The sequence below is a fragment of the Corvus cornix genome, chromosome 20 (genome assembly GCF_000738735.6).
Source record: "Corvus cornix cornix isolate S_Up_H32 chromosome 20, ASM73873v5, whole genome shotgun sequence".
In the NCBI taxonomy this organism is placed as follows: Eukaryota; Metazoa; Chordata; class Aves; order Passeriformes; family Corvidae; genus Corvus; species Corvus cornix.
Window position 1 is genome coordinate 14,858,620 of NC_046349.1, and position 24,552 is coordinate 14,883,171.

At 36.4% G+C, this 24,552-nt stretch overlaps 1 protein-coding gene across 3 annotated transcripts in view; it reads left to right on the forward strand.

Annotated features, from left to right (window-relative positions):
* SULF2 (sulfatase 2) overlaps positions 1 to 24,552 on the forward strand; it is a 122,895-nt gene that overhangs the window by 7,795 nt on the left and 90,548 nt on the right. Inside the window, exon 2 of one of the 3 annotated variants that reach the window (XM_039563712.1) lies at positions 12,520 to 12,586. The exons of the other annotated variants lie outside the window; for them this stretch is intronic. The gene's annotated coding sequence lies outside the window, so the exon portion shown is untranslated. The remainder of the gene's footprint in view (positions 1 to 12,519; positions 12,587 to 24,552) is intronic. 3 annotated transcript variants of the gene reach the window in all.

Consider the following 24,552-nt stretch of genomic DNA (forward strand, 5'->3'; position numbering starts at 1 on the left):
GTGTACAGAATTCTCTTAATAAGCATTATTTTGAGTATTTAAAAAAAAAAATTCTGTTATATGTGTTAACAGAACTCCTTCAATTATGGAACATCTATTTAGATTTGTGTTCCTCACCAAATTCAGATAGCCCTGGTTTCTCAGTCTTGGAGTATCACTAGCAGGATGAATGTATTTATGCTGTGGGTTATGTTTCACTGTGTCTGATTCCATGTTCCTGGTGTAGAATGAAGACAAGGCAGCCATGGTGGCAGAGATAGGTGTGACGGAACCATCTGAAATTACATTCAACTTCTTGGGTTTAGAGCACTTGCTTATTTTCAGGCTGCTAATAGTATCAAGGAAAGTAGATAGAAAACCAGCTGGGGCCAAAATCAGCATAGTGATAGGAGGAGGAAGCACTTAGAAGTGAGCCATTGTCTGGTTGTGTCAGATTTGAAGAGGCATTAGTACCTTTCCTACTTTTCAGAATACATAAGTACTCGTCTTTATGCAGGATTTTAAGTTTTCTTCCTCTAGTTTTCACTGGTATGATATTACGGAATGAGAAATGTGTATGTGTGTAGGGGAAACCTGCTACAAGAGAATAGGAAGGGAAATCTGCTACAAGAGAGGAGGAAGAGAACAGTTAAAAGGCAGATTTCCTTTCTAAGATAAAAAATAAACTCTTTGCAATACTTACTTCAAATTGACTTTTTCCATGCATGTATATAAAATATGTAAGTGGAAAACGTTCTACTATCAATTGCACTTGAATGTATTTTTATTCTTACCTGAATCAACATTAAACCGGCTTTCCAGACAGTAAAGTTTTAATGCTCAATACTCATACAAGGACTGTAAGTGTTTTTCATCATCTGCATGCTGAATTTTGCTGTTCTCTTTGATCTCAGGGCAAAGGCTCAGCTACCAACATTATCATGTTAATAACTTTCAGTAGTCTTCCACATGTGCATTCTCTGCATCTTCAATGATGAGACAGTAATTGGAGCATTCAAGATGCTTATTGGGAGCTACTGATGCTTAAAAACCTAATGTCTGCCTCATAGGGCTGTCTTAAAACCCAGTAGAAGTTGTCTGTATCTGCCAAAAATATTCTGGTACAACTGGGCACAAATCTTGCAACATATGGTACGAATTTACACAGGATGAAATGGAGCTTAAATACATGGACACCTGAATGATAAGCAAGAACAATAAGCATAACCCTCTTTGCAAAGGGATATTTAATTCTGTTTTCAGTCAAATACCAGGTAGTTTAGTAATGCCCACTTCCAAAAAGCCCTTGCCAGAGGTGACGCCAACACTACCAAAGGCAAAGAAACGGAATAACTCCAGATTGTATTTGGTGAAGTGTATTCCTTTGCAAGAACCCAGCATAATGGCAGTTTTCTCCCTGAGCAGGAGATAATATTTATGTTTGGAGAGTCAGCTGTCTGATTTGAAGACAAGATGACCTCTGCCCATCAATTTTCAATTTGGAATTGGACTCAAAGCTTCTAGAGTAGGTCCTTCTTGCCTACAGTCTTAACTTCTACTATGCTGTAAAGCAGTGATTTTTGAGCACTGACTTTGAAGCTTCATGCTGAACAGCAAGGAACAAGGCATTTTCCTCTTTTTCCTGTCATTGATGCTGATACTTGGATTTGTTAGGGTAGGTTGAGAGCCAGCAGTAGAACTTACCTGAATTAAAAGTTACAGATGTCTAATTCTTGGATTTGCTATTATTCAAATACTTCTAAAATAATTTCCTATAGGCCAAATGCATGGCTGCTTCTGGTCCTGTGCCATTCCTATTTTGCTTTTAGGTAAGAAATGAAAGATTTCCCTTGAATGGAAAAAAACTCCAGAATAGATCTACTGTAACGTCCCCATGTTGGATCTACTGCCTCAAATCCTGTTTCCTGACTTGTCACAGATGGAATGGAGTATCTTGTGGAAGGGGCAAAAATACTGTGGATTTAGGTGATGCTGTCTGCTAACAAGTACAGCTGATGGCAAGGAAGGTATCAGCACCATTTTCAATTGTAATATGTTCCCTTGCTATTTGTTGCATGCTCCTCTCTGTCCCCACTGTTAGTTGGATACTCCTGGAAATCTAGCCTCGGATGCTGTTGGAAATCTAGCCTCAGATGCACTTAGCCACCTTGCCTGTGGATCACCAGAGGTACAGGTACTCTGTATAATGCAGTATAACTAAGCTAGCTCCAAATGGGATTCCTTGAGTACTAGAAGCAGTGTTACCTGTGTCAGTGACCTGATCAGAGCTCTGCATGAATCTGTTTGGTAGGTTTTTGTTCTAATGTGCTTAAATTACTTTGAGCTAGTTTGGGTGTTTTTAAATGGAGCTATGCTCTGTGGCACAGGTACTCTGGATTTTGCAGAGTCTCTGCACTCTTGGAATTAGCTCTTGTAGACCAGGATAATGTATTTTTATATGCTTCATAAATACATTTGGATATCTCAGTTCAATTTTTTGAGGGGGAGTTGAAATTTCATCTCGGAAGTTGTATTGATTTCACTGGAAGCAGAGAGTTATACAAATTGGATGTCCAAATGAAATTTCAGAATTAAGATGTCTTCAAATTGGAATCTTTTTTATTTTCTTCTCTCCAGCTGACTGACCTAGCAAAATCTTAAATGTTTGTGAAGACTTCGGAAGATAACCAAGTTAAAACTATAATATACATAGTGTTCCGAAAAAAACCAAAGCATAGTGAGGCTACTAACTTGAAACTGATTTATTTTCAGATTTTTCTTCAGATAACTAATGATAAAATAGGTCTTTTCTGCCACTGTAACATAACAGAAAACCATTTCTTGGTATTTAATGCCATGTTGCAGTTGTTGACACTGGCTTCACACTACAGGAATTTTTGGAGCTATTAGTGAGCAGTCAAGCCAAGCTGAAAGCAACTATTCTGATGAATGACATCTTAAAGCAGAAAGAATGTTTGTTAATAACTTAAGGCATTGCCGCTAGAAAGGGAAAACAGGATTTATGGGCTATTCATAATACTAATTTCTGGAAGGTGGTATGTGTGGGGGCATGCTGCCTGTGTGTATGTGTTACAAATTTAAAGTTATTTAGTGAACCCAGAGTCAAAAGAGGGCAAAGCTAAAACTTTGAAGGCTTCTGATGTTTTCTGTGACTATTGTGGTGAATAAAGCTAAGTTAGTCCCTTGCTTTAATTGCATGTGTGAAGAAAAAGGGGACTATGTGGTAAGGAAATTTTTTATCAGAAGCAGAGAAGTCATTAACACTAAATTTGAGGTCTTGTTTTAAATGTTAGTGTATGCTAAGCTGCTTCATCTTCATCAGCTAACGTGTAGTTAGATGCTATTCTGCATTACTAAATAAACACACTTTAGGCAGCCTCTTAGGGCAAGATGGTTGGTGCTGAGCACCTAACATCCATTGGAAACAGCTGTTGCAAAGTGGTGTTGATTTAAAACAAACCTAAACCAAGGTCAGAATTTTCCAGTGTGTTGATTATCCTTATAGACATGTGTTTGTAGCAATATAAATTTAAATACCTCGTTGACACTCGTGTGTAGCACATATGTCACCTCCTAAGGAATGCAGTGTAGTTATGTGGTGTAGTATTAAATGAATTTTTCAGTTGTGCTTTTGAATTAAAAAAAAAATCCCCAAACCAAACCTGAAATAAAATTTGAAAGTGTCATAGGTAAGGACAGTTAAATGTCTTTTGAACATCTGGTCTCTGTTTTAAAAAAATCTGCTCTGGATTTATCTCAGTGACTCAGTTAATTTGACTCTAATTTTATTTTCTAGTTTTTATTTTCTGGTGAGATAGTCTCAGTTACAATTAGCAGATTAGGATTTTAAAACACTGAACTACAATATGCCAGTTTTTATACTCTTCATTTTTGCTATTTCCTCTCCCTTCCATATATGCTGTGAGAAAATGAACTGTCTAGTTTTGATTTATTTTACACAACACAAACTAAGCTTATTAAGTCCAAGTCAATGCAAATGAAATGTTTGAGCATATGTCGGCTTCCCAGAAAATTGTATTGTGTAATCCTGCATGTCACTATTCTGAGAAGCTGAAGAAATGTTTCTAGTAGAGGAATCAGTCAGAAGAAATGAATTATCATCTGTGGGGAGATCAAGGGCGGGGGGGGGGGGGGGAAGGCAAAAAAAATGTCCTCTATAAATCAGTTTACCTTTGAGTGAACTCTGGCTACCTCTAGAACGGTTATAACCTAGAATAGACCTTGATACTGCAAACCAGTATTCAAATTGTTTGCTGTATTCATTTTCTGTACTTGGCCGACACAGAAGGAAAGATCATCAGCTGGGGAAGAGCTTCCTTTCAACATTTGATCCCAGATTCTGTTCCTGCTTTTACAGTAGCCTTAGGAAGAGTAAGTGTCTGATTCCACTTGGTTAAATGTATTTCTAGTATTGCATTGTGTTCTGAAGGAAATAGTCCAAGTTTACTTGTTCTATTATATTATGTGTCATTAAAGAAAAAAATGTTGTTCTGTATTATCTTCTTTCCTTTGCAAGCATGTATTCTGTAGAAACCACTAACAGAGAAGTTATTGTACTTCAAGTGGAAGCCTCTTGCAGAAGATGTCAACTGTTCTTTGTGGTAGAAGCCTTAAATGGAGTTCCAAGCTGAAATTATTTACTGCAGATAGGAACTTGTCATTTTATTTCTGAAGTAGGATTTAATCATTGTATTACAGTAATCCTATTCGTGGTGCCTAAGTTGCAGAAAATACAAGGCTGAGCTAAAAATCACTTCCAATACAAGCACTTCCAGTACAAATTTTGCTGCAAATTCTTCTGATTTGTCAATGTGTAGACTTCTACTTGAGTAACTTGATTTGTCTTTCCTTCTTTAGAAAAACTTGTGTGACAATTTCGAAGTGGTTAGTCTCTTTACATGACAGAAAAGAAGAGAGGGAGCATGCAGCAGTAGCCACTTTCCTAGCTATATTCATATTTACGTCGTGGGGGGCGCAACGTTATCCATTTCTACCTTACTAAATAGGCCAAGGATGTTGTGTATCTGTTTCAAGACTTTATTTTGGGGTGGGTTTATAAGCGGTTTTATCATGCATATAATGAAGGTGGTGAAAACATTTTGAAAAAGGCAGTACCTCAGTTTATGTCAGCAGAAGCTGGAAAATAACTTGGCTTGTATTTTATTGATCTAATTAAAAATTACCTGTTTAAGAATCTCAAATGTAAAGATAGTACTGGACCACTGCAGCTAAGTAACATCCTGGCCTAATCCAGTACTCTTATTCTTACACCAAGGCAGTTACAGAGACCTGTCAAGCTCAGTGTTTTAGCTCTTGTTGCAGCTGATAATAGGCACTCTAGTGTGTAATAAGAATACAGACATAAAGAGGTATGATACTGAGAAGTCCCTATGGCTCTGCAAGTTCTACAAGTTCTACTGGGTTTACGTGTCACAATTGGTAATCTTGATGGATTTTTTTTGCCTATAAATGTATGTTTTCACTAAATTGAGCCTGTACTACTGTTTTAACAATTCTTGACAATTCATGTTTGGATTGCGCTTTTCACAAAGATTTTGAATCTTTCTTCTGGGTGATAGTTCACAGTTTTGAGCTCTGTGTTGAGTATGGATCAATAAGGTGGTATGAAGAGAAGGGAACTAACTTGAGGATATATGTGTGACTATGATTAGAATAGGATTGTTTAGGAAAAAAGACAGCTGAAAAAGAGAGGAAATTGTTAGAAAAATGTCAGGTTGAAACATAACATTTCCAATGAAAGAAAACACTTAATGATTCTCTGTGATTTAGAACAGTACTTGTTAATTTAAAACTGTATTCTAAGTCCCATGTAAACTTTGTATTCAGAAGCAGCAGCAATTAGAATTGCTTATCTGATGACCTATGAATGTGTCTGGTATATTGTGAAGGTTATTGTGTTCGAGTTGGAATATGGTAAGGATTTCTTTGACTCTTAGTGGGCATAGAGCTGAGGCACTTAATAAACTATTTTCCTAGAAAGCCTTTTATGGGTTGATTTACTGTGTTGTAAAAAAAAGTCTCAGGAGTGTAGTAACATTTAGCTGGCTATAAATTTTAGATTTTACTGAACATTGTGTGTCATCTGTTGGAGGTTGGGGTGAAAACAAATTCCAAACAATGACACTAAAGCATATGGTGTGGAAACCATATTGTGTTGGGGGATGATTTGTTTGGGGGTTCTTCTGATGTCTAAACGCTATTATGTTTTACATCATCTGCTCTAGAAACCCTGTGCTGCAGAAATTGTACATTCACATGATGATGAAGTTAGACTGAATAGTACTACAGAATGGAGTTTTGTTAAACACTGGTTTTATTTTTTTATTTTCAATTCTGATCTTGATGCAAGTTTTGGAAAGAGAACTCATGAGAGTTCTCAAGAGAACACATTTCTGTAGCTTGCATGAAGTGAAGAAAAGTGATAGGTCTATAAGTTACTAATGCAGGTGCTATATGTTTCTGAATTTTAGGAAAGCTACATGTAATAAATACTTTGCTGCAGAGAATTAAAAGTCTTGAAGTTACTGCTTTAGATCTATTTATTTTTGTATTCTGTCTAATCCTGTTTCAAGGCCTTAAGATCAACCTACTTAAAAAAAAGTGAATCAACGCCACTGGTTTGAAATCCATTATACTTAAGAGCAAAACCAAAGTGTGTTATTTTGCTTTTTTCTTTGAGCTGTTTAGACTGGGATTTTAAAGCTTTCCTACAGTTGTGCAAGATAATTAAGTGATTCATGAGATAATTTAATTTCTAGCAGGTGGAGCTTTCAGAAAATCACCTAACAGCAGAAGAGTTTGTAATGATATGCAAACCTCTCTTAAGTATGGCTGCTGATATTGGGCTGTTCCTTGCCACCTTTGTTTTTTTGAGCTGTGGTTTGTTAATATATTAGCTATACATCCATTTTGTTGTGAAAACTGTGATCTTATACCTCTATGAGGGCAGGGTTTTTTCTCTTGAAAATTGTACCTTTGGCTTTTTACCTTCCACTGTGTACATCTTAGTGTTCTATTCATGCCTTGCAAAGCTTTAAATAGAACTTGCTGTTTGTGTCTTTCCTGAATCATGCATTCATCAGCATGTGTGATATATTATTAATCTTTAATCTAAGGATTCAAGTATTGTCACAGAAAACATGCATCTTAACCTCTTCTAATATTGCCAAGATTGGAAAAAAGATACCAAAATCATAAATTTCACTTCTTTTTCTTATGAGTGTTTTAGAGCAAAATAAAATTGCTCCATTCATACTTACAAAAGCTTATAAACTGGGGAACAGGTGGGAAAACCATATTTATGGAGGATGATGGGATACACAGTTGCTTGGTTTAACATTGTTCTACCAGTAAGAACTACCTGCCATGAGTTGAAGCTCAAGTACTCACATCATAAAGTACTTGTTTTGTTTCTGTGGATGTATTGTAAGCAATACTAACTGTAGAAGGAGGAAAGACTGAATTTTGGGAAGTTTCAGTAAAACCTCTTGTGGTGTACTGAACTTTAATAATGTCCTGTGAATTTTGTGTGCTCGTGTTGTGAGCGAAGATGCAGGAAACCAAAATGCTGAAATCTACAAAGTGTCTACAAAACTTTCAAGAAATTGTCCAGATGTGTTTTTACTCTAATCTTTAGTTTAGTTTACTCATCTAAGACAGTTATTAAGTGTGGCCACTTGGACTTTTTGTAAGCTGGATCTAGGCTCAGCTTGATTCTGATTCAGTCTTTTTTTCAATTTCTTCCTTTTTCCCAATGTTTGTAAGGTAGACTTTTTTTTCTTTTTTAAAAAAAGCTATTATATGGCCTAAAAAGTCCCATTTATGGACAGTAGGGACTCTATAAAAAGAAAATAAGGTCGGATTCAAAATTCTGCCAAATTTTGTATGGTGTTAAGTTCCTTCTCTCAGTTGTTGCAACTAATTTTAGTACAAATGTTGAGATGACCTGTTGATTTTCAGATAAATGTTTGTTTTCTGCAGACTGATAATTCAGTGAAATTTATTAATGATAATTTAGGAATTTGGTGAAAAATAAATACAAATCATCAAATAGAACTGGATCACTTTAGAATGCAAATGCTAGAGTATGGTAATACTCATACAGTGAATATGGAATAGAGAAGATATAGAGCCCTATGGTGTAGTTGCTACAATCAAACTATTGGAGTGATAATTTTAAGATGGTTAAACACATGCTATTGCAAAGCAGAATAACTTTTGGAGATAAGATGAGGTGTTTTAAAGTCACCTTTATATGAAGTTAAGGGGAGAAACAGGTGAAAGGACATAAAAAAAAGTTTGAAGCTTTTGGGCTTTTCTGCCATTTATCCTCTTCACCATTGCTATCCTGATCCCATTCTGGGACTTCGATTCTGACTGGCAGTGCCTACCTACTGCAAATCCTGTAGTTTGACCTCAAGGGCTTGTAACATTAGAGATCAGTATGTTCAGAGATCAATATGTTTATGTGAGTTAAGTGTTTGAGGTGGGTGTGTGTGTGGGATTCTTATATGTGGGGGGCCATTGGGAGGTTTCCAGGTCAGGGAGGAGTGGGAGGTGCAGGAATCTTGGTGTGGGACAGAAACATGCTACCTGGGATATTCAGCTGAAGCAGAGCTGGGACAGTGACCTCAGTTTAAGTAGAAAATGTAGCTGCTGTAAATGGAAATGGCTGTTCAGAGAGCTGCAAGGGGATAGGCTTGTACCACCACATAGTTTTGTTCTAATGCTTGGCTGGGGTGTGCAGAAATCATTCCTTTGGCTGCTGAGCAGTAAATGTTTGCAACCTTGATATTAGGGGTAAGAGAGGGTTTTCTTCCCCTCACCCCACCCCTCCCTTCAATTGTTGCCATCTGAGCAAGAGAAGATACTGTGTTATGTACAAAAATGCATTATTTAGGTATTGATTAATTATATGTGGTGTGAAAAATACAATTTAGATGAAGCTACAATATTCAAATGGAATTATTTTATTTTCAAAGTCATTTTTTGGTAAAGAAATACTTGCCTAGTAATTTGCTGGTTTAGTTATATAAATTCCTGGGTGCAGGGGTCACCCTTGTTGCAAAACTTATTCTCAAGTCTAGCACAGATTTGACTTTTACTTATTTTTCACTTTAACTTTGGGTTTTGTATTGAATAGGAGTTTGTTGACTCTGGATCCTTATTACCTGTTGGTTACTTTTACTGAAAATGGAGTATTTCAGATTAAAATGGCATCTTAGAAGGAAAACGTTCAGTTTATCTTTAAGTCAAAATTTTAGTGCCACATGTTCCACCTAAAATTTTGGTCTGCACACCCACACCATTCAACTACTCTAGTTTGTTTTCTATATGTAATTATTTACTAGTGCACCTTGTCTGCTGCCACTTCTGATCTTTTTGTTTTTTTCCCTTGCACAGCAGCAGAAGAGAGGAAAATGTTAAGAACAAGGGACTAGCTATAAGCATGATAGCAGCCATGGAAATGAAGATCTTTTTAGTTCTCTCTAACCTAGACCTGGTTGGTAGTCTCTCAATTTAACCTGATATGACTACAGGATTCTCGATAATTCATGCAGTCTTTCCAAACCCTCTTCTTTAGTGCAGACTGATGCAAATCTGTTGGCTACAAACAGGTTCTAAATGTTTATTTAGTATTGCCAATTCTTGCAATGTTTGGGCTATTGGACCTCTTATGTTAGAGCTGCTGAGGTATTTTGTTCGTCAGAGACTGTATTGAGACAAAATACTTGCATATGTTATTTAGGTGTTGATCAGACTCATTAAAACATAATGGTTTGGGTTTTTTTCTTAACCCACATAACATTTTTTTTAGACTTGTGTTTTGACTACTTTCTTGCAAACCCTGTTGTGGAGGAAAAGCTTACTTAAATATTTTCCAGTGTAGTAAAAAAAAAAAAGGGGGGAGACAAAACCCCAGACTGTATACAATGTTAAATATTCAGTATTTGTGCATGTATTTGAATACTTAGATTCAGAGCCATTTAAGCTGTATGCATGTGTGTGTATGCAGTGTACTTTGTTTCATCAAAATAATGTGAAATTAGTTAAAAGTGGTATGAATCATGACAGACATGGTGCCTTGGTATCTAAGATACATCAGCATGCTGATAAGTTACTTACTTTCCTGCTGTGAGAACTGGTCGCTGTATTTGATTCTTTAGCCGAATACAAACTAAATTAAATCTGCAGTGACCTATATTGTGCTCTAGCTAATGACCCAGTTAACCTCTGGTTAATTTTCTGTCTCTTGGTGTCCTGGGAACAGGGACATGTTTATTTCAGTTACCACAAACCTTTAGAAATGTGCCACTGGCATTTATTATTCCAGAGCTCTGTGTTTTAACAGAAATTAGCTAATGGGCCATGGGGGTCTGCAGAAGTTGTAGAATGCCAATGAGGAGCTCTCTTTCATTTTTCCTCCACCCTGATTTACATGACTAAGCTTTTAGCTTTTCTTGATTTTTTTGTTTTGTTTCTTGAGTATTGATCTGTCTCCTGTGGAGGAAACAAGCTATTTGCTTAAAGTGCAGGAGGACATTACTGCTGGCAGCTTCCCAGGAGCTCCGCTCTTTTTCATGCTTTAAATTAAACTAGAACCAGTACAGATGTTGGTAGGGAAGTTTGTAACTGATGCAATTCTATTATTGCATGGCTGTGTTATGCAAATAAGTCTGAATATAACCACAAAATAATAACGAAGATCTTGTCTTAAGGGCAGATCTGAATACCGCTTTTCTGATGCAAATGAGATTCTCTGGCACCTGGGTGGGCTCATGCATGAAGTATATATTCTTTTTAAGAAAGTGAAATTATACAACAGTCAGTTGAAAAAGGTGGAATGATTATTCACACCAATTTGTAGTAGCAGTTCATACTGTCTGTGTCACAGATCTATTAAGTAATGCATAATCCAAAACAACCTGAGCATTTTCTGACAATTAGAACATCGAGTGTTTACAGGGTGAGGCCTTGAGCTGCTCTAGAGCCAATCCTTTCTGCGCTGTCTGTTCCTTGAAGTTTTTACCACAGATTTCCTTTGGAGATAAAATCTTTACTTATTTATGTTTTGCCTGTGGCAGCAAGAGCATCTAGAAACAACTTACTGAGTGCTCTGCAAAAAGCAGACAGAAACACTTCTACAGCAATCCTGAGTCCTGTGTTGGCCATGCAGACAGATGGGTTTGGTGGGGGAGTGTGGAATTTTGGGCTGTTATAGGACACTGATTCAGACACTTGTTTTTGTTTGGGACTTCTTATGACATAAGAGTTGTTTCTGGATGATTATACGTTACAAATATGCAATATCAAGAGGGACAGGTGAAATTTCCATTAACAGATTCTTGGGAACTTGGTCTGTTCAATCAGGTGGCTTAGAGCACCACACCAAATAAGCAGTGTCTTTGCTTGGTGTATGCCTTGGGTATGTTCTGCAATTTTGCTAGAGATCAGCTGCCTCCACCAACTGGGAAGAACTGGCATATGCTGTTATCTGTCCTCATTTCCTTGTTACCTCTAAAATACATTGAACATAATAAAAACATTCCTGTGGCAGGAAGCTTTACTGCTTGCTGTGAAACCACTGCCACCCAAGCGGGACTTTGCATATGTTCTACCTGGTGGTTAAACCAATTTTTTCCTCTATTCTAAGAGCCTGTATGTAAAGGATCTGCCACATTGTATCCTACTGGGCACTGCAGCCCTTCTTTTTTTAAGGGTGAGGAAGAAAAAGTGATTCTGTAGAAATAATACTGAAGTTGTGGTTTGTTATGTTGTTACAATGTGGCTTTGTGCCTAAATTTAAATGATAAAAATGTGTCCTGTGTTTTCCTGGGATTTTTGTTTTGGTTTCTTTTTCTTACGGTAGCAGAAGAAGTAGAATACAGCCTCTGTCTTGTTCTAGTTTTCTTGAAAATTAAGTTGAAACAATGGGAATTTTAAGTTGTGAGATATTAAATCCCTCTCTCTCTACTGACTGGAGCATCTTGAAAATGAGAACTTTTTCTGTCAGTCATCTGAGAGTACAGGGAATTCTATGTATAAAGGGAGCTGAAGTGCCCCACAGCTTAGTCCCTGCTCTTTTCTTTTTATGAGCTTATTCTGTCAGGGTCTGTTAGTTTTGGTATTGTTAGCTGTTTAACAGGATTTCAGACTTGGTGGTGGTCTCCATGGGTCCTTTCCCTATTTCAACTCTGAGTATTCCTACTGCTAGAGGCAAAAACCAACTGTGACTGAGAAGATTGGAATTACACACAGTGTAATTCCCTTATTCATAAATTTACAGGGGAATTGCTTCTCTTGGTTAGTGGTTGAGAAGCACCAGATTGCAAGCTTTTGAAAGGGTGGGTATATGCTTTTCAGATAGTTCAAATCCTAAACTCAGCAATATCTCTTGTGTTTAAAAAGAAATTAATGAGATAAGTTATTCCTGTATAGATATAGCTAAAGTTTCTATTAATTTGTACAAATTTTCAGTTGCTGCTATTAAGCCAGGAAGAACTTTTTCAAATTGAAGGCTGAACCTGAATTCCTTCAAGACCAGGTAAGAATATACTGAGTTGATTATACTGTGTTCTGGATAATATTTTCATGTGGTATGTGTTCAGATTAAGTTTTGTGAGTAAAACTAATTTTGCCCTCTTGTTGATGGGGCAATCTGGCATCATGCATTCATTTATCACAAATAATTTCTGAGTACCTCACAATGCAATGGACTTTTATGTGATTAACTTTTTAAGGTGAAGGTAGGGAAGCATGAGAACAACAGACAGTGGAAAAAGTTTGAAATATTTCTGAAATAGTATTTCAGAAAGAAATTTCAGAAATTCTCTTCACTGAATATGACTCTCATTGCACGTGCATTTACAAAAAGGGAAAAGATTTTAAAAAATATTTTGAATTATCGCCAAAGATTTCATATAGTACTTGATGAATATCATAATAAATAATATCTCTGAAATACTTCTGTTCATAGAAAAGAAATTACCTCCCTAACGGTTCTTAATTTCAATTACTTAACCGAACTTATCAGAGACTCTGCTCTTGTGTTTGATTTCTTTCTTCAGTGCAACTTTGACACATGCAGGAAGGTTAACAGCCACTGCTTACATTCTGGGCACTTGAGGACACTTTAGATACTACCACTCTTTGTCTCAAAGGTCTGAAAATACTTTGCATAAATATTCTATAATATGGGTATGGTATGAAGAAGCTCGTCTCCTGTATTTGTGCCTGAAAGTAGTTCTGTTTGAAGTGTAAACACTAATGGAAAAAACAGTATGTTATTTTGAGAACAGATTTGTATTTGAAAGGCAAATATGTAAAAAACAGAGTTGGGTTTCGATATTTTAAACATGACTATTAATGGCATTCGTGAATCTACTTGTTTAGCCTGATGGATAGAATTTCAAAAACCTTCTTCTTAAACATTAAAATGTATATTGCCATACAGCTCTAGGGGTATGGACTACAGGAAATTAGTGCTGGCTGTTTATGGGTACTGATTCCATTACTGTACCCAAGATCTCAATACATATTTAGTGTATTGAAATCTATCCTGTTACAGTTTTCTTTTTAAACAATATATCTAAAAACTCTGAAACAAAATACCAAGCTTTTAATTATCATCTGCCTCTTTTCCTCTTTTCTCCTCTTGGTGCTCCCTAATAGTTGTGAGCAGGACAACAATTAATCTGCCAAGTAGTTTTCAACACAGAGTGCAGACTTCAAGTACCTTCTGTCAATCCACTTTTCTTCCAGGCAGAATTTAACAAGACATTGTGATCTCTCCAGGTACTGCAGATGCTCAATACTGAAAAAAGAAACCTACCTCATATCACAGTGTTTTCCTAAAATGCAAGGCTAAAGCCTTTTTGAGAATGTTTCTAGAAAGAATAAAGCATGCTGTGTTGAATATTGTTGAATTAGTTTACATAGTTTCAGCCTTTAAATATATGTAGAATAATTTGGATTTTTCTTTTCCCCCCCATCCAACTGTCTTGAAGTCTGCAAAACTTCAGAATAACAAGTTAATGAAAAATAGCAGATGCTTCCTGTAGAGAAATATCTGTAACTGGTTTTCTGTTTTGGGAGAAAAATGTCTGTTCAAGTGGGAACAACAGTTGTGTCAACTACTGGAAAGTACAGTAGGTATTTGTTAATGTACACAGAATAATGCTGACATTTTCTCACAAGTATACCTTTTGTCTTAAAGGATTTTCACAATAAAAATATCATACTCTGTAATACACATTTGTGTCAAAATCAATATGCAAGGTATGTGGTTAAAAGATGAGTACAGTTGGTATTTGAACATCAGTTATTATTGATGCTGTTCCTATACTCAGTACACTTCGAGGCAATTAATGGCAGTGTTGCGATCCTTCAAGAAAAATTAATTGTCCCTGCTAATTCAGTTCCCATGCTTCATTCTTAACCCTGTTTTCTGATAGCCCAGCAGGCTTGGAGAGCTGGTGTTTGTTTATACAGAATGTTTCATTGCTTTGAGGGGAGGATGTGAACATTTAAAAATTCAGCAGCTGTTTCAGGTCGCAGCTTAAGCAGCTCTTTCATTTTGAATGATTTATTTAGTTGAGCTCTCATTGAGACATTAGCAGTTTGCAGAGACGGTAGCCATGTGACGAAAAGATCCTAATTTGTCAGCTTGAGAGAAGGGGAGGTTTGTTTCTCAGAAAGAAACATTCAGTTTCTCAGAAAGAAAAAAGCATTAGTTCATTTTGTGGGTCTGACATGTTGGCTATCCCCAGATACAGTTTTGAAGGAAAGATGGCTATCAGCCATGCATTTGTGATTAGAGACTGAAAAGTGGAGAAGGGGAGGTGGCTGTGTGAGGTTAAATGAAGGTAGCAGAGATTGGAATAGGATATTTCTTCTGAAAGACGTGAGAGATGGTACATCTGTGCACATTTGATGCCTGAGAGGGAAAACTAGAGGGAGTTGTCAGAACTGTGAGCAGATATGAATATGAAGCTGAGCTTTCCCCCATTTTGAGAATAAGATACAGTACATGACATTAAAAAGAAATAACTGCAGTGCTAAATAAGATACAAGTATAAAGTATATACCTCTTAACTGACTCACTTGCTATGGCAGTTCACAACAGTAGGAAGTTTGTCAGATGTATGGCACAAAAATATAACTCAAAATGAGTTTGACAGTAATGCTGAAGTCATTAGATGCAAACCTCATCTGCAGGAGTAAATTGATAATTTCTAGAAATGAAGAAGAATGATGGATGTCACCTGTATGTAAATTGTCATGCTTTGGCTGAACATGTATTATCAGGGTGACAGAGGGTTTCACCTTTTTTGAAATATCGCATCTTGGCACTTGGAGGGAGTAGGACAAGAGCAGGATTAGATGATGGTGTTCCCATTGAGGTAATGCTTTTTTAAGTGCCTATCCAGAAGCTGGTTGCATTTCAAGTTGGTGATGCTTGTCCCTATGGATAAGAGTAGGTTTTATTGGCATACTTGTAGAATGTGATTCAAGTAATGCTATTGATAGATGTCTGTAGTTACTATTTGTATAAAATTGCATTTAGTAATCTTAGTGTTCCTTAATTATATTATTGACCTAATCTGATTAGCTCAGTTGGTTAGAGCATGGTACTAATAACACCGTGGTTCGATCCCTTATAGACCTTTCACTTCAGATTTGGAGTTCATGATCTTTGTGGCTTATTTCCAACTCAGAATATTCTGAGATTCTGTGACTGGCAAAAGTATCTTCTTAAGTGTCTACTTTTCTCACACCTACAATTGCTTTGTATATCAATTAATTTAACACAAATAATCCAGATCATATTCTGGAAAAATCCATTTTGAAACCAGACTATTTCTGTACTCCTGCATTATGGAAGGATACTGAGATTTCTGAACAGTTATCCTTTGAGTGTATTGTAACCAGAACTAACTGAATGCCAGAACATTAATGTTCTTTTACTCATGAACTTTTGCTATAACCTTATAAACCTAAGTTCTTAAAATTAGGGTTTTATATTTTCCCAGAATCATAGAATCACTGTATAATTCGGGTTGGAAGGGACCTTACAGATCATCTTGTTCCAACTCCACTGCCATGGGCAAGGATGCCTTCCATTAGACCAGCTTGCTCAGCCCCGTCAACCTGACCTTGAACACTTCCAGGAATGGGAATTTTATGCTGACAATTATTGATAGAGGCAAATGGTATTGAGAATCTAGAATGGGTATGTATCTCTAATATTAGATACCCATTTTGCATGCTTGTGTGTACAGTTTATATATTTTTAATATATTTACTTACTACAGTAACAGATTAAAAACGGGAGTTTCAGGGATTTTATTTTTCTTTAGATGTGTTTAACTTCGCCTTTCTGCAAGTGTAATACATTGATCTCTACTAATATGTGTTTCTTATGGATACTGGAACTTCATATACAATGTTTAAAATGATTGACATTAGAAATATATGCTCCTCTGGTTTTAGCCTACTTAAGCTAGGAAATCTCTGTGTGTTTGTATGTGTGTGTGTGTGTGTGTATATATATATATGATATACAGAAGTTAGGCTTGGCTTGTAATTTTTGACAGCTTCATACACCCAGTCACTAAAATTGGTCTAGCAAGATTGTTCTGATATGCAGGAAATGTATTCTTCATTGTTCTGCTTGAGTAAACATTCTGTTGGTCCCTGCTATTTTGGGGTATTTTGGTCTCTTTTGATACTTGTCTTCTTCTTCTCCTTTTTCTGTTTTATTTTCTCTGCATCTCTGCCCCATGTGTACATTGGATGCTTGAAAAATACAAGTGTTTCAAAACAGAGAGGAACCCTTTAGGCCAGAATAAATTGGTATTTTTGGCTTGTGACACAAGGATTTATGGCAAATATTATATTCCTTGCAGATCTGTGCTATCTACACTGGTAATATATACAATTGCACTTCATCAGAGTGAATGAAAGTTTGTTTTCCTTTGGCTGTAGGTGGTATGTGAGAGACACCGTAAGTCACTATCAGAAACTTGTGCATCGGACATGCCTCTGAATGCCAGCTTTCTTGGGACACAAGAACTGGATGACATTTCATTTGTGAAGTCTTTTTCTTATTATTTTTGTACATAGTTTCTTGCATGATTGTAGGTGATGATGCAGGGGACAAAGACAATATAAAAATTTTAACTGTGGCACATGATACATACAGAAAGGACAAGGAAGTGGAATTAAACCACTGTGCAGAAAGATAAATAACACCAATTAAATATTGCTTCATTTCTGAAAATATTCTAATATTGGGGTGTTAATTTTTAAGAAAATGCAGCTGTCCTCAGATATGAGTAGTATTTGTTGCAGCAGGAACAATTTTTTTAGTAGTATGGCTGAACTAAATCTCTTGAAATAGCCAAAATACAATGGATATAAATCACTTTCCTAGTGTTGCAATGACACAAAAAACTCCCCAGTCCTGCATGGACGTTTCAGTTAATGTAGATTTCACGTCAAAGTATTTTCAATAAAAGGAGTATAGAAAAAAATCTACTCTTTTTAACAATTGAAAAATAATTAGTAGCTGTATTGTTTCTAAAGAAAAGTATTTTTGAAATCAAAGTGTAGCACGAGTGTTAAGGATTGTCTACACGAAGGCCTGATGTGAGCTTTTCTGAATAGAATGAAGTGAATAGTTTTGTTTGGAGCAGTATTTCCTTGTATAAATGAATAGTGATTGTTCGTTTTAATATGCAATAAAAAATAAATTCAGGCTGTATGGAGCAATGGAGAGTATTAGGTTGTGTGCATATAAACAATTATTCTTTGTTTAAGTCTCTAGTAGATTTACAGAGCAAACATTCTAAAATGTGCGGAGAGATAGCTCTGGCTTTTGAGGCTGAGTTCTGTGGTGCACTGGTGGTATAACACACCTGCATCTCTGGAAGAACTTTATTAAGGAAGTGCTGAGTCTGTTCTCTTGGCTCAATGTTTAACTATAGCGCATGCTAAAAACTACTGAATTCCTGTTCTTGGAGTAATTGAGTGGTTTTATTCTGATTAGATGTGTTATTTTTCCTTTTGTCTGAATGTCCTGTAAGTCTGTTCTTCGTTGTTTAGTATCTTATGTATATGGTAAGATTTAATCTTGAGATAAGTAGGTCCAGACAGTGGTTTAGAATTAATTTCAAATATGAAAATATTTTTCATTTATGGCCACATGAATGACAAGTGTTTATCACATCACTATCTTATCTCCATACAAGCTTAAGATCTAAAGGGAAGTATGCATTTAATTACTTTAATTTCAGTCAAGTCTTCTCTAAAAGATGTTTTGTAACCTCAAATTATTAGCCATTTGCTTACTCACCAGAGAATTCCTGATAAAAATGGTCAAGTGTTCTACTAGAAAAACAAAATTCTTGTTCTCTCGTCCTGTACCCGTTACTCTGGTGAGAAAATTTGATCAAATCAACAAATAAAAAAATTGAACAACTCTTATGTTACTATTATAAAAGAAAAAATAATTTCTGCATTTCAAGAAATGGAATAAAGATGAGCAAACTTTACCTTTCAAAACTTTTAGGTTTCTCTGTGAGTATTTTGCATAGCTTGAATTGTTATATTGTAGACCAAGGAAGTTATTGAGCAACCTTTGAGGCTGATTGTATGTAAGCGCAAATAATAATGAGGGATAATGAGAAACACTGCAAAAGTTCTATTAAGAAATAATACTATAATTTTAAATATAAATATAAAATGAATAAATATAATAATATCTAAATGGTTTAAAGCACAAGCAGCTGCTAGTTGTAGTGGCTGCGTACTTCTTTATAGTTCCTCCAATCTTAGGAATTTGGAGCGTGTTGGATTTAGCTTAGCTACAGTAGTTCAGGTTTTTGGCAGTCATGTACAGGCTATGCTCAAACCTTCTTAACTTAAAGTAGATTTAAGGGGATTTTTAGATGTTGGATTTTTTTCTTATATAAAACAATGTTAGGCATTTTCTTTGGTTGACATAGTTACTACTGTTCCTAGTATGATAAAGCAAGAGGAAGGAAAAATTTCTTAGCGGTTCATATAAGCTACTAAAGAAACCTCTCATAAGATTAATTCTAAATCATACAGAGAAACCATTCTGCTGACTTTGCTGTTGTGTAACCTTTCAGTAGAATCACATCTTTATTTTGTTTATTTCTTCCACTCTTCTAGTAATCTGGCTTTGTCTCCCCATTTAACAGGGAATTTTAATGGAAAGCTGTGGTGTGTTTGGCTCCCATTCTTTTCTGCAGACAATGTTAGTAGTAAAGAGCTCCTCACGAAGAAATGCGTCTCTCTTGCGTGCCCAGGTTCAATTCCGTATACTCGTGTATGCTCCTTGACTGTGTCACAGCACAGTGTATGGTCCTCAAAAACTGCAAATTTGTCTGCTCACTGGAAAATTAAGTTCAGGGGGATTTCAAAGTGAAAACTGATTGTCACTGAAGAGGGATTGATTAATGTCTGTGTGAGAACTGCAATTTTGAACCTGAGCTGCTAGTGAATGAGGATTGCAACTGTTTTAACAGCTAGGGGTATGCTGCTGTTAAATACTAAACATTGACCCACCCCTTTTAAGTTTAATTTTATGCTTGTAAAGTTGAGCACTCAAGTGGTCTTTTTGTTTGGTCCCTTGCACAAGTATATTATCATTATATGTGTCCATGTCATAAACGTGTGGTTTCTGTGTTCCAGGGTCCAGTAGGCAGGACAGGTGGAGCTTACTGCACCAGATAACTGCAGCACTTTCTCACTGTCCTGTTGCCTGGCGTATCAGACACTGTACAACAGTGAACCTGAATGCTGTTTCGGATAACTTACAGTGACTGTCAACGTATTTAAGTACTTTGTGATTATTACAGGGTTTGAAAATCGGTGTCATTATTGCACTGTTCCAGACAAAGTGGAGATAGGTGTGGCACAATTTAGATTAAAACTTTGTGATTATTTTAGGAATATGGGGGACTGATTTATCTAGATGACTTTGTATTTTTGGAGCATTTTACAGCATAATTGTTATAAACATTTCTTTGGCTTCATTTGCAGTGTAGCACATACAGTGCTTCTGAGTTACTCAGTTAACACCCAGGAGATGGTGACCATAGCAATAGGTATCAGCTGTGGGAAAAAGCCTTGCTCTAACTAATTTCTTGGTTGTGCAGCAGAAGTTATTAATAGTTAAGTGTTAGTGTAATTGCTCACCATTGAGCATGCTTTTTCTGGTGAAGGGTTATTTTGTTCTTGCTTGGAATTTTTTGGGTTAGTTTTGTTTGCTTTTGCTGTCACATGGAAGACTGCTGCAGGCCAGTCTGTAAGAGCAGTGGGAACCTTCACATTCATACTATCGTGTTCTACTTAATGAGTGTAGTTAGTGCTGTAGTAACTTTTGTTATCCTCTGCATGTGAGCGAGCTATGTGGCCTTGCCAGAAACCTAAATAGTTTTATGCCAACAGAAAGAGGGCTTCAGCAGCTGAGGGATTCTAGATTTACTTTTCAAGTTCCAGAGGCAGATATGCAGATGTAGCTAAAAGGACCCTGAATCTGTTCTACCTACTTGTCTGTTTTTATTAGCCTTTCACCTTCCTGGCTATTAGAAACAGTTAACAGCAAATGAGTTCCTTGCCTCTAATAGAAGAAAGAAAACAGGTTGAAGACCTGTGACGTGTTCACTCTGTTTACCTGTGCCAGTAAATTTATGGAGGGTTTTAGATGAGTTCTGAGGATAGTATACAAGAATAGAGTTCACTATAGACTAGTTAAAAATGTGTACTGTTTCAAAAATTCTTCAGTGAGTGCTTGGAAATTGAATGATGATATATGCATTGCAAGCCACAGTAAGTTTTGCTTTTCAGTTTATCTTTCATTTAGTCATCTCGTATATTGAAAAACAACATTGTGTGTAAAGAGAACGTATCAATTAAAGATGACTGGAACAAATTGCAGTCTGTGACACTTGTACAGGTAAATTTATTTGATTGTTTAACTGGGTGCACATTTTTCATGCAAGAATTATGGTTATTACTGTGCTTGAGGGCAATTGTTTTAATGGTTTTGTCCCCTTTGAAATACAGTACTTATATCAATAACAGAAATAGCTAATTATGTCCAGGATCTTTAGTCTCGTTCAGTACAACACTGAACCCAGGAAGGGGTGACTAGTCTTAAAGTAATCTGTAATAGTGTTATGGTGAACTCCAAGTAAGTGTAAGTTAAATCCAGTGTATATATTTGTCTTCTGAGGTAGCAGGCAAGTTATCCTTTGACATCTTTTTTCATGAGTTTCTAACCTTGTTGATGTTGAACCATTCATCTGACCTTTCATCCCCATGAAAGGGGAAATATGATTTGGTCCAAAACTGACATTTGTAATACACCTTTAATGGATTTTGACGCAGTTGAGAAGAGAAAGTGTTCTAGCACAGTGTGAGGTTCTTCTGGGTAAATTGAGTGGATTATACTGTGTGTAGTTAGAAGCACACACAGGTTGTAGGCTGTCTTAATGTTTCGCTGTCCACTGGACAGAGATGAACAGGGCCAATGTGCCTGAGAAAAATTATTAGGGAGACTAGGATGTGATGTTCTAGGCCAGAAAGATGCTTGGCTTTGGAAGGGAAGCAGAAGCAACTGGCACAAGGAGTTTTATGGTTTTGAAAAAGTGGATTGAAGGTAAGAAGAGATGACAATAAAAACAGAGGGACTGAACTTTACAGGGCTATGGATCAATGTAAGCTGTACTAAGTGAAACACTGGAATATGATTTGCAAAGTATCCCTAATGCTGGCAAGGGGATGAAGTGAATGATAATCTAATATGGGACAAACACAGTTCATGGTTACACCCTTCATTTTGGGCTGTCTATAGAGCTGAATAGAGATTAGTGATAAACAGTTTTTCTTTCTGCTTTATTTTCTTTGTGCCCATGAGCTTTGCAAACATGTTTTAATAAAAAGCTGAAGTAGATCTTAGGCACTGTTTCAGGCTTTAAGCTTTTGTTGCCTTGTAATACTACCTCAGAGGGGACGTTCATGTACTTCTGAGAATATCAGTGTAAAAGTATAGGCCTTGTTAAAGAAGTGTGTAACCTCTATATTAGCTAATTTTAGGTGGATTTTTCCCTTTCAAGGCATCTGAGTGTCTTCAGAAAGCACTATGAAGCTATAATTAATTGTCAAAGCCCTACTGGTGAAGTCCACACTGCTCCAGAACATAAAAATGATCTGTATGTTACCTGTAATGTCATGACTTGTTTCCTTGAACAGTAATTGGTGTCAATTATAGATAAACTATAAACCTGAAATTGTGTTGTTTAGCTGCTAAGGACCTTGAGAGTGTGATCTTCTAACTCAGCTACAGTAGTGTAGATTCCATCTGTAGTGCAGAAATTGTCTAGGGACATAAATTACAGCAATTAAAATTAGCTAAAGGCGAGAGAATGATGCATTATTAATTGGCATAGTCATTAAAGGGCTGAAAAGAACCTAAAAGAGATACAATGTCAATACTCAAGCACTAAAAGTGACAGGCAGTGTGCGAAGACCAGTGATTGTATTCAAAGCCTAAGGTCATTAAGACACAGGCAATTACGTGGAATTTTATGACTGTGGATTAAGATCACTCAAACATACTAACAATATGTTAAAATGGAAATTTTTTAGGAATGATGATGTTCAGATGCCTACTCTGAAGACTGAAATAGTAGTGTAATTAATTTCTACTTAAGAATGTGTAGCATTGTATCTTAAAGACGTTGGAAGCAATAAAGAATTGTAAAGAAATCCCATCTGTAATTTGGTGAGTTTAAGCAGAAAATTAACATTTTTCAGCATTACATATAATAATCTGAGCTCATATAAAGAAGAAGAAATCCTGGTACACTGAAGAATGAAGATTTAATTAAGTCTCTTTATACCTCAGAAGCAAAGTCTTGCCTGTGTCATGCTGAGAAAGACAGCAGTGTGAGTAAGAGGCTTGTGATAATGTTGCTGTATATCAGCTACTTAATTATTCATAAAACTTCTTGTCCGTGAGTTTCAGTGATACACTTACCTCAGCTTATTTTCTTTATAGGAAATAATGCTTGTTTTGTAAAATAGTTCACTTATAGTGCTATAAATGAGGAAAAAATGGGGAAAGGATCTGTCTTTCATTAAAGAGCAGTTTCAATAATTGATTTGCAAAGCAAAGTAGGCTTCAAATACTGGAGGCATTAGGACAGTAATTTACTTACTTTGACAACTAATGGGACAGTGTATTTGGACTAATGGGACTGGGTGGAGAGTTAAAACTCCAAAGCAAAGATCTCAAATTTTCCTCATCTAAGGGAACCTTGGGAATTTTTGGCTTTTAAAAACTTGCCAATGGTTTCCTATTCTACTTGCTAAGAATCCAGATTTCTAATTCTTCTCACTGTCTACTCTAAAGTTTAAACACTGAATGTGATTAGCTTTGCTGAACAGATGTCGAATTGAATGGCCTCTGTTGATTCAGAGAATCTGAGTAGTGTCAAGAGTTCAGTTACTATGCTTTCAGGAAGGCCTGTTGCCAAAATGAGCTTTCTTGTTTCTATTTCCAGTTTCTATGCCAGAGTCTGCATCAGCATGCAACTGGACTCAAGGAAAGCATGTATGTATAGCCACTGAAAGAGCAATACAAATGTACAGCTACATCTTCTCTAAGCCCCCCATGCATTATTTGCTCCGACAGCAAGTTAAGGGGGGCTCCCCGTTTGCCTGTTAGACAGGTACCTTTTTGCCTAAATGAATATTTTTGACCAGTTAGTATCCTTCTGGGTACCGGGAACCAGATATGCCATGACTTGTCTATTTAGCCATTGAGCAGTGGTTAAAATCTGTCATGTAACCTCAGAGACAGCAAGGCATGGCCAGCTTTATCGCTGTGTTTGGTGTAGTAGAAGGGTTTGCTTGTTCCAAGTTTAATGATTTAGCACTATCACTCTGAAATGGCTTTATTATATCCAGCACTTTATTATTTTAGATTTAGATACTTTGCTGTTACATCCTCAAAACTGCATTGGTTTAAACTAACTGTTTGGTAGTCAGAGTGGGCATCTTATGATGCAGTGTACTTTTTTATTGGTTTTGGTCTCTCAGGATGTTTCTGTGATTTAGTGCATGATACCAACTAGAAATTGTGGAATTCAAAGTCTTTGGGGTCTAAGTAACTAACAAATTTCCACTATTCCATTCCTGTCTTCCATTAATATTGCTGCTGCTCTTTTCAGGCTGTTAGGCTGTGTGACCAACTCATTGCCTGGAGGTGTAATCATGACAATCATCAGAACTGAACCAGAATGGTGAATATTCATTTTAAGTCATACAGGCAAATAAGTTTGGCTCATATTTTCAAACAGTGTTTGATGTCAAAAAGGGAAATATGTGCCCACAATCTCGGCTATGTTCTACCCTGCTCCTTTGGCTCAGATTTCCTGCAATGCAACATAAAATAAAATCAACTGCACAAAACCC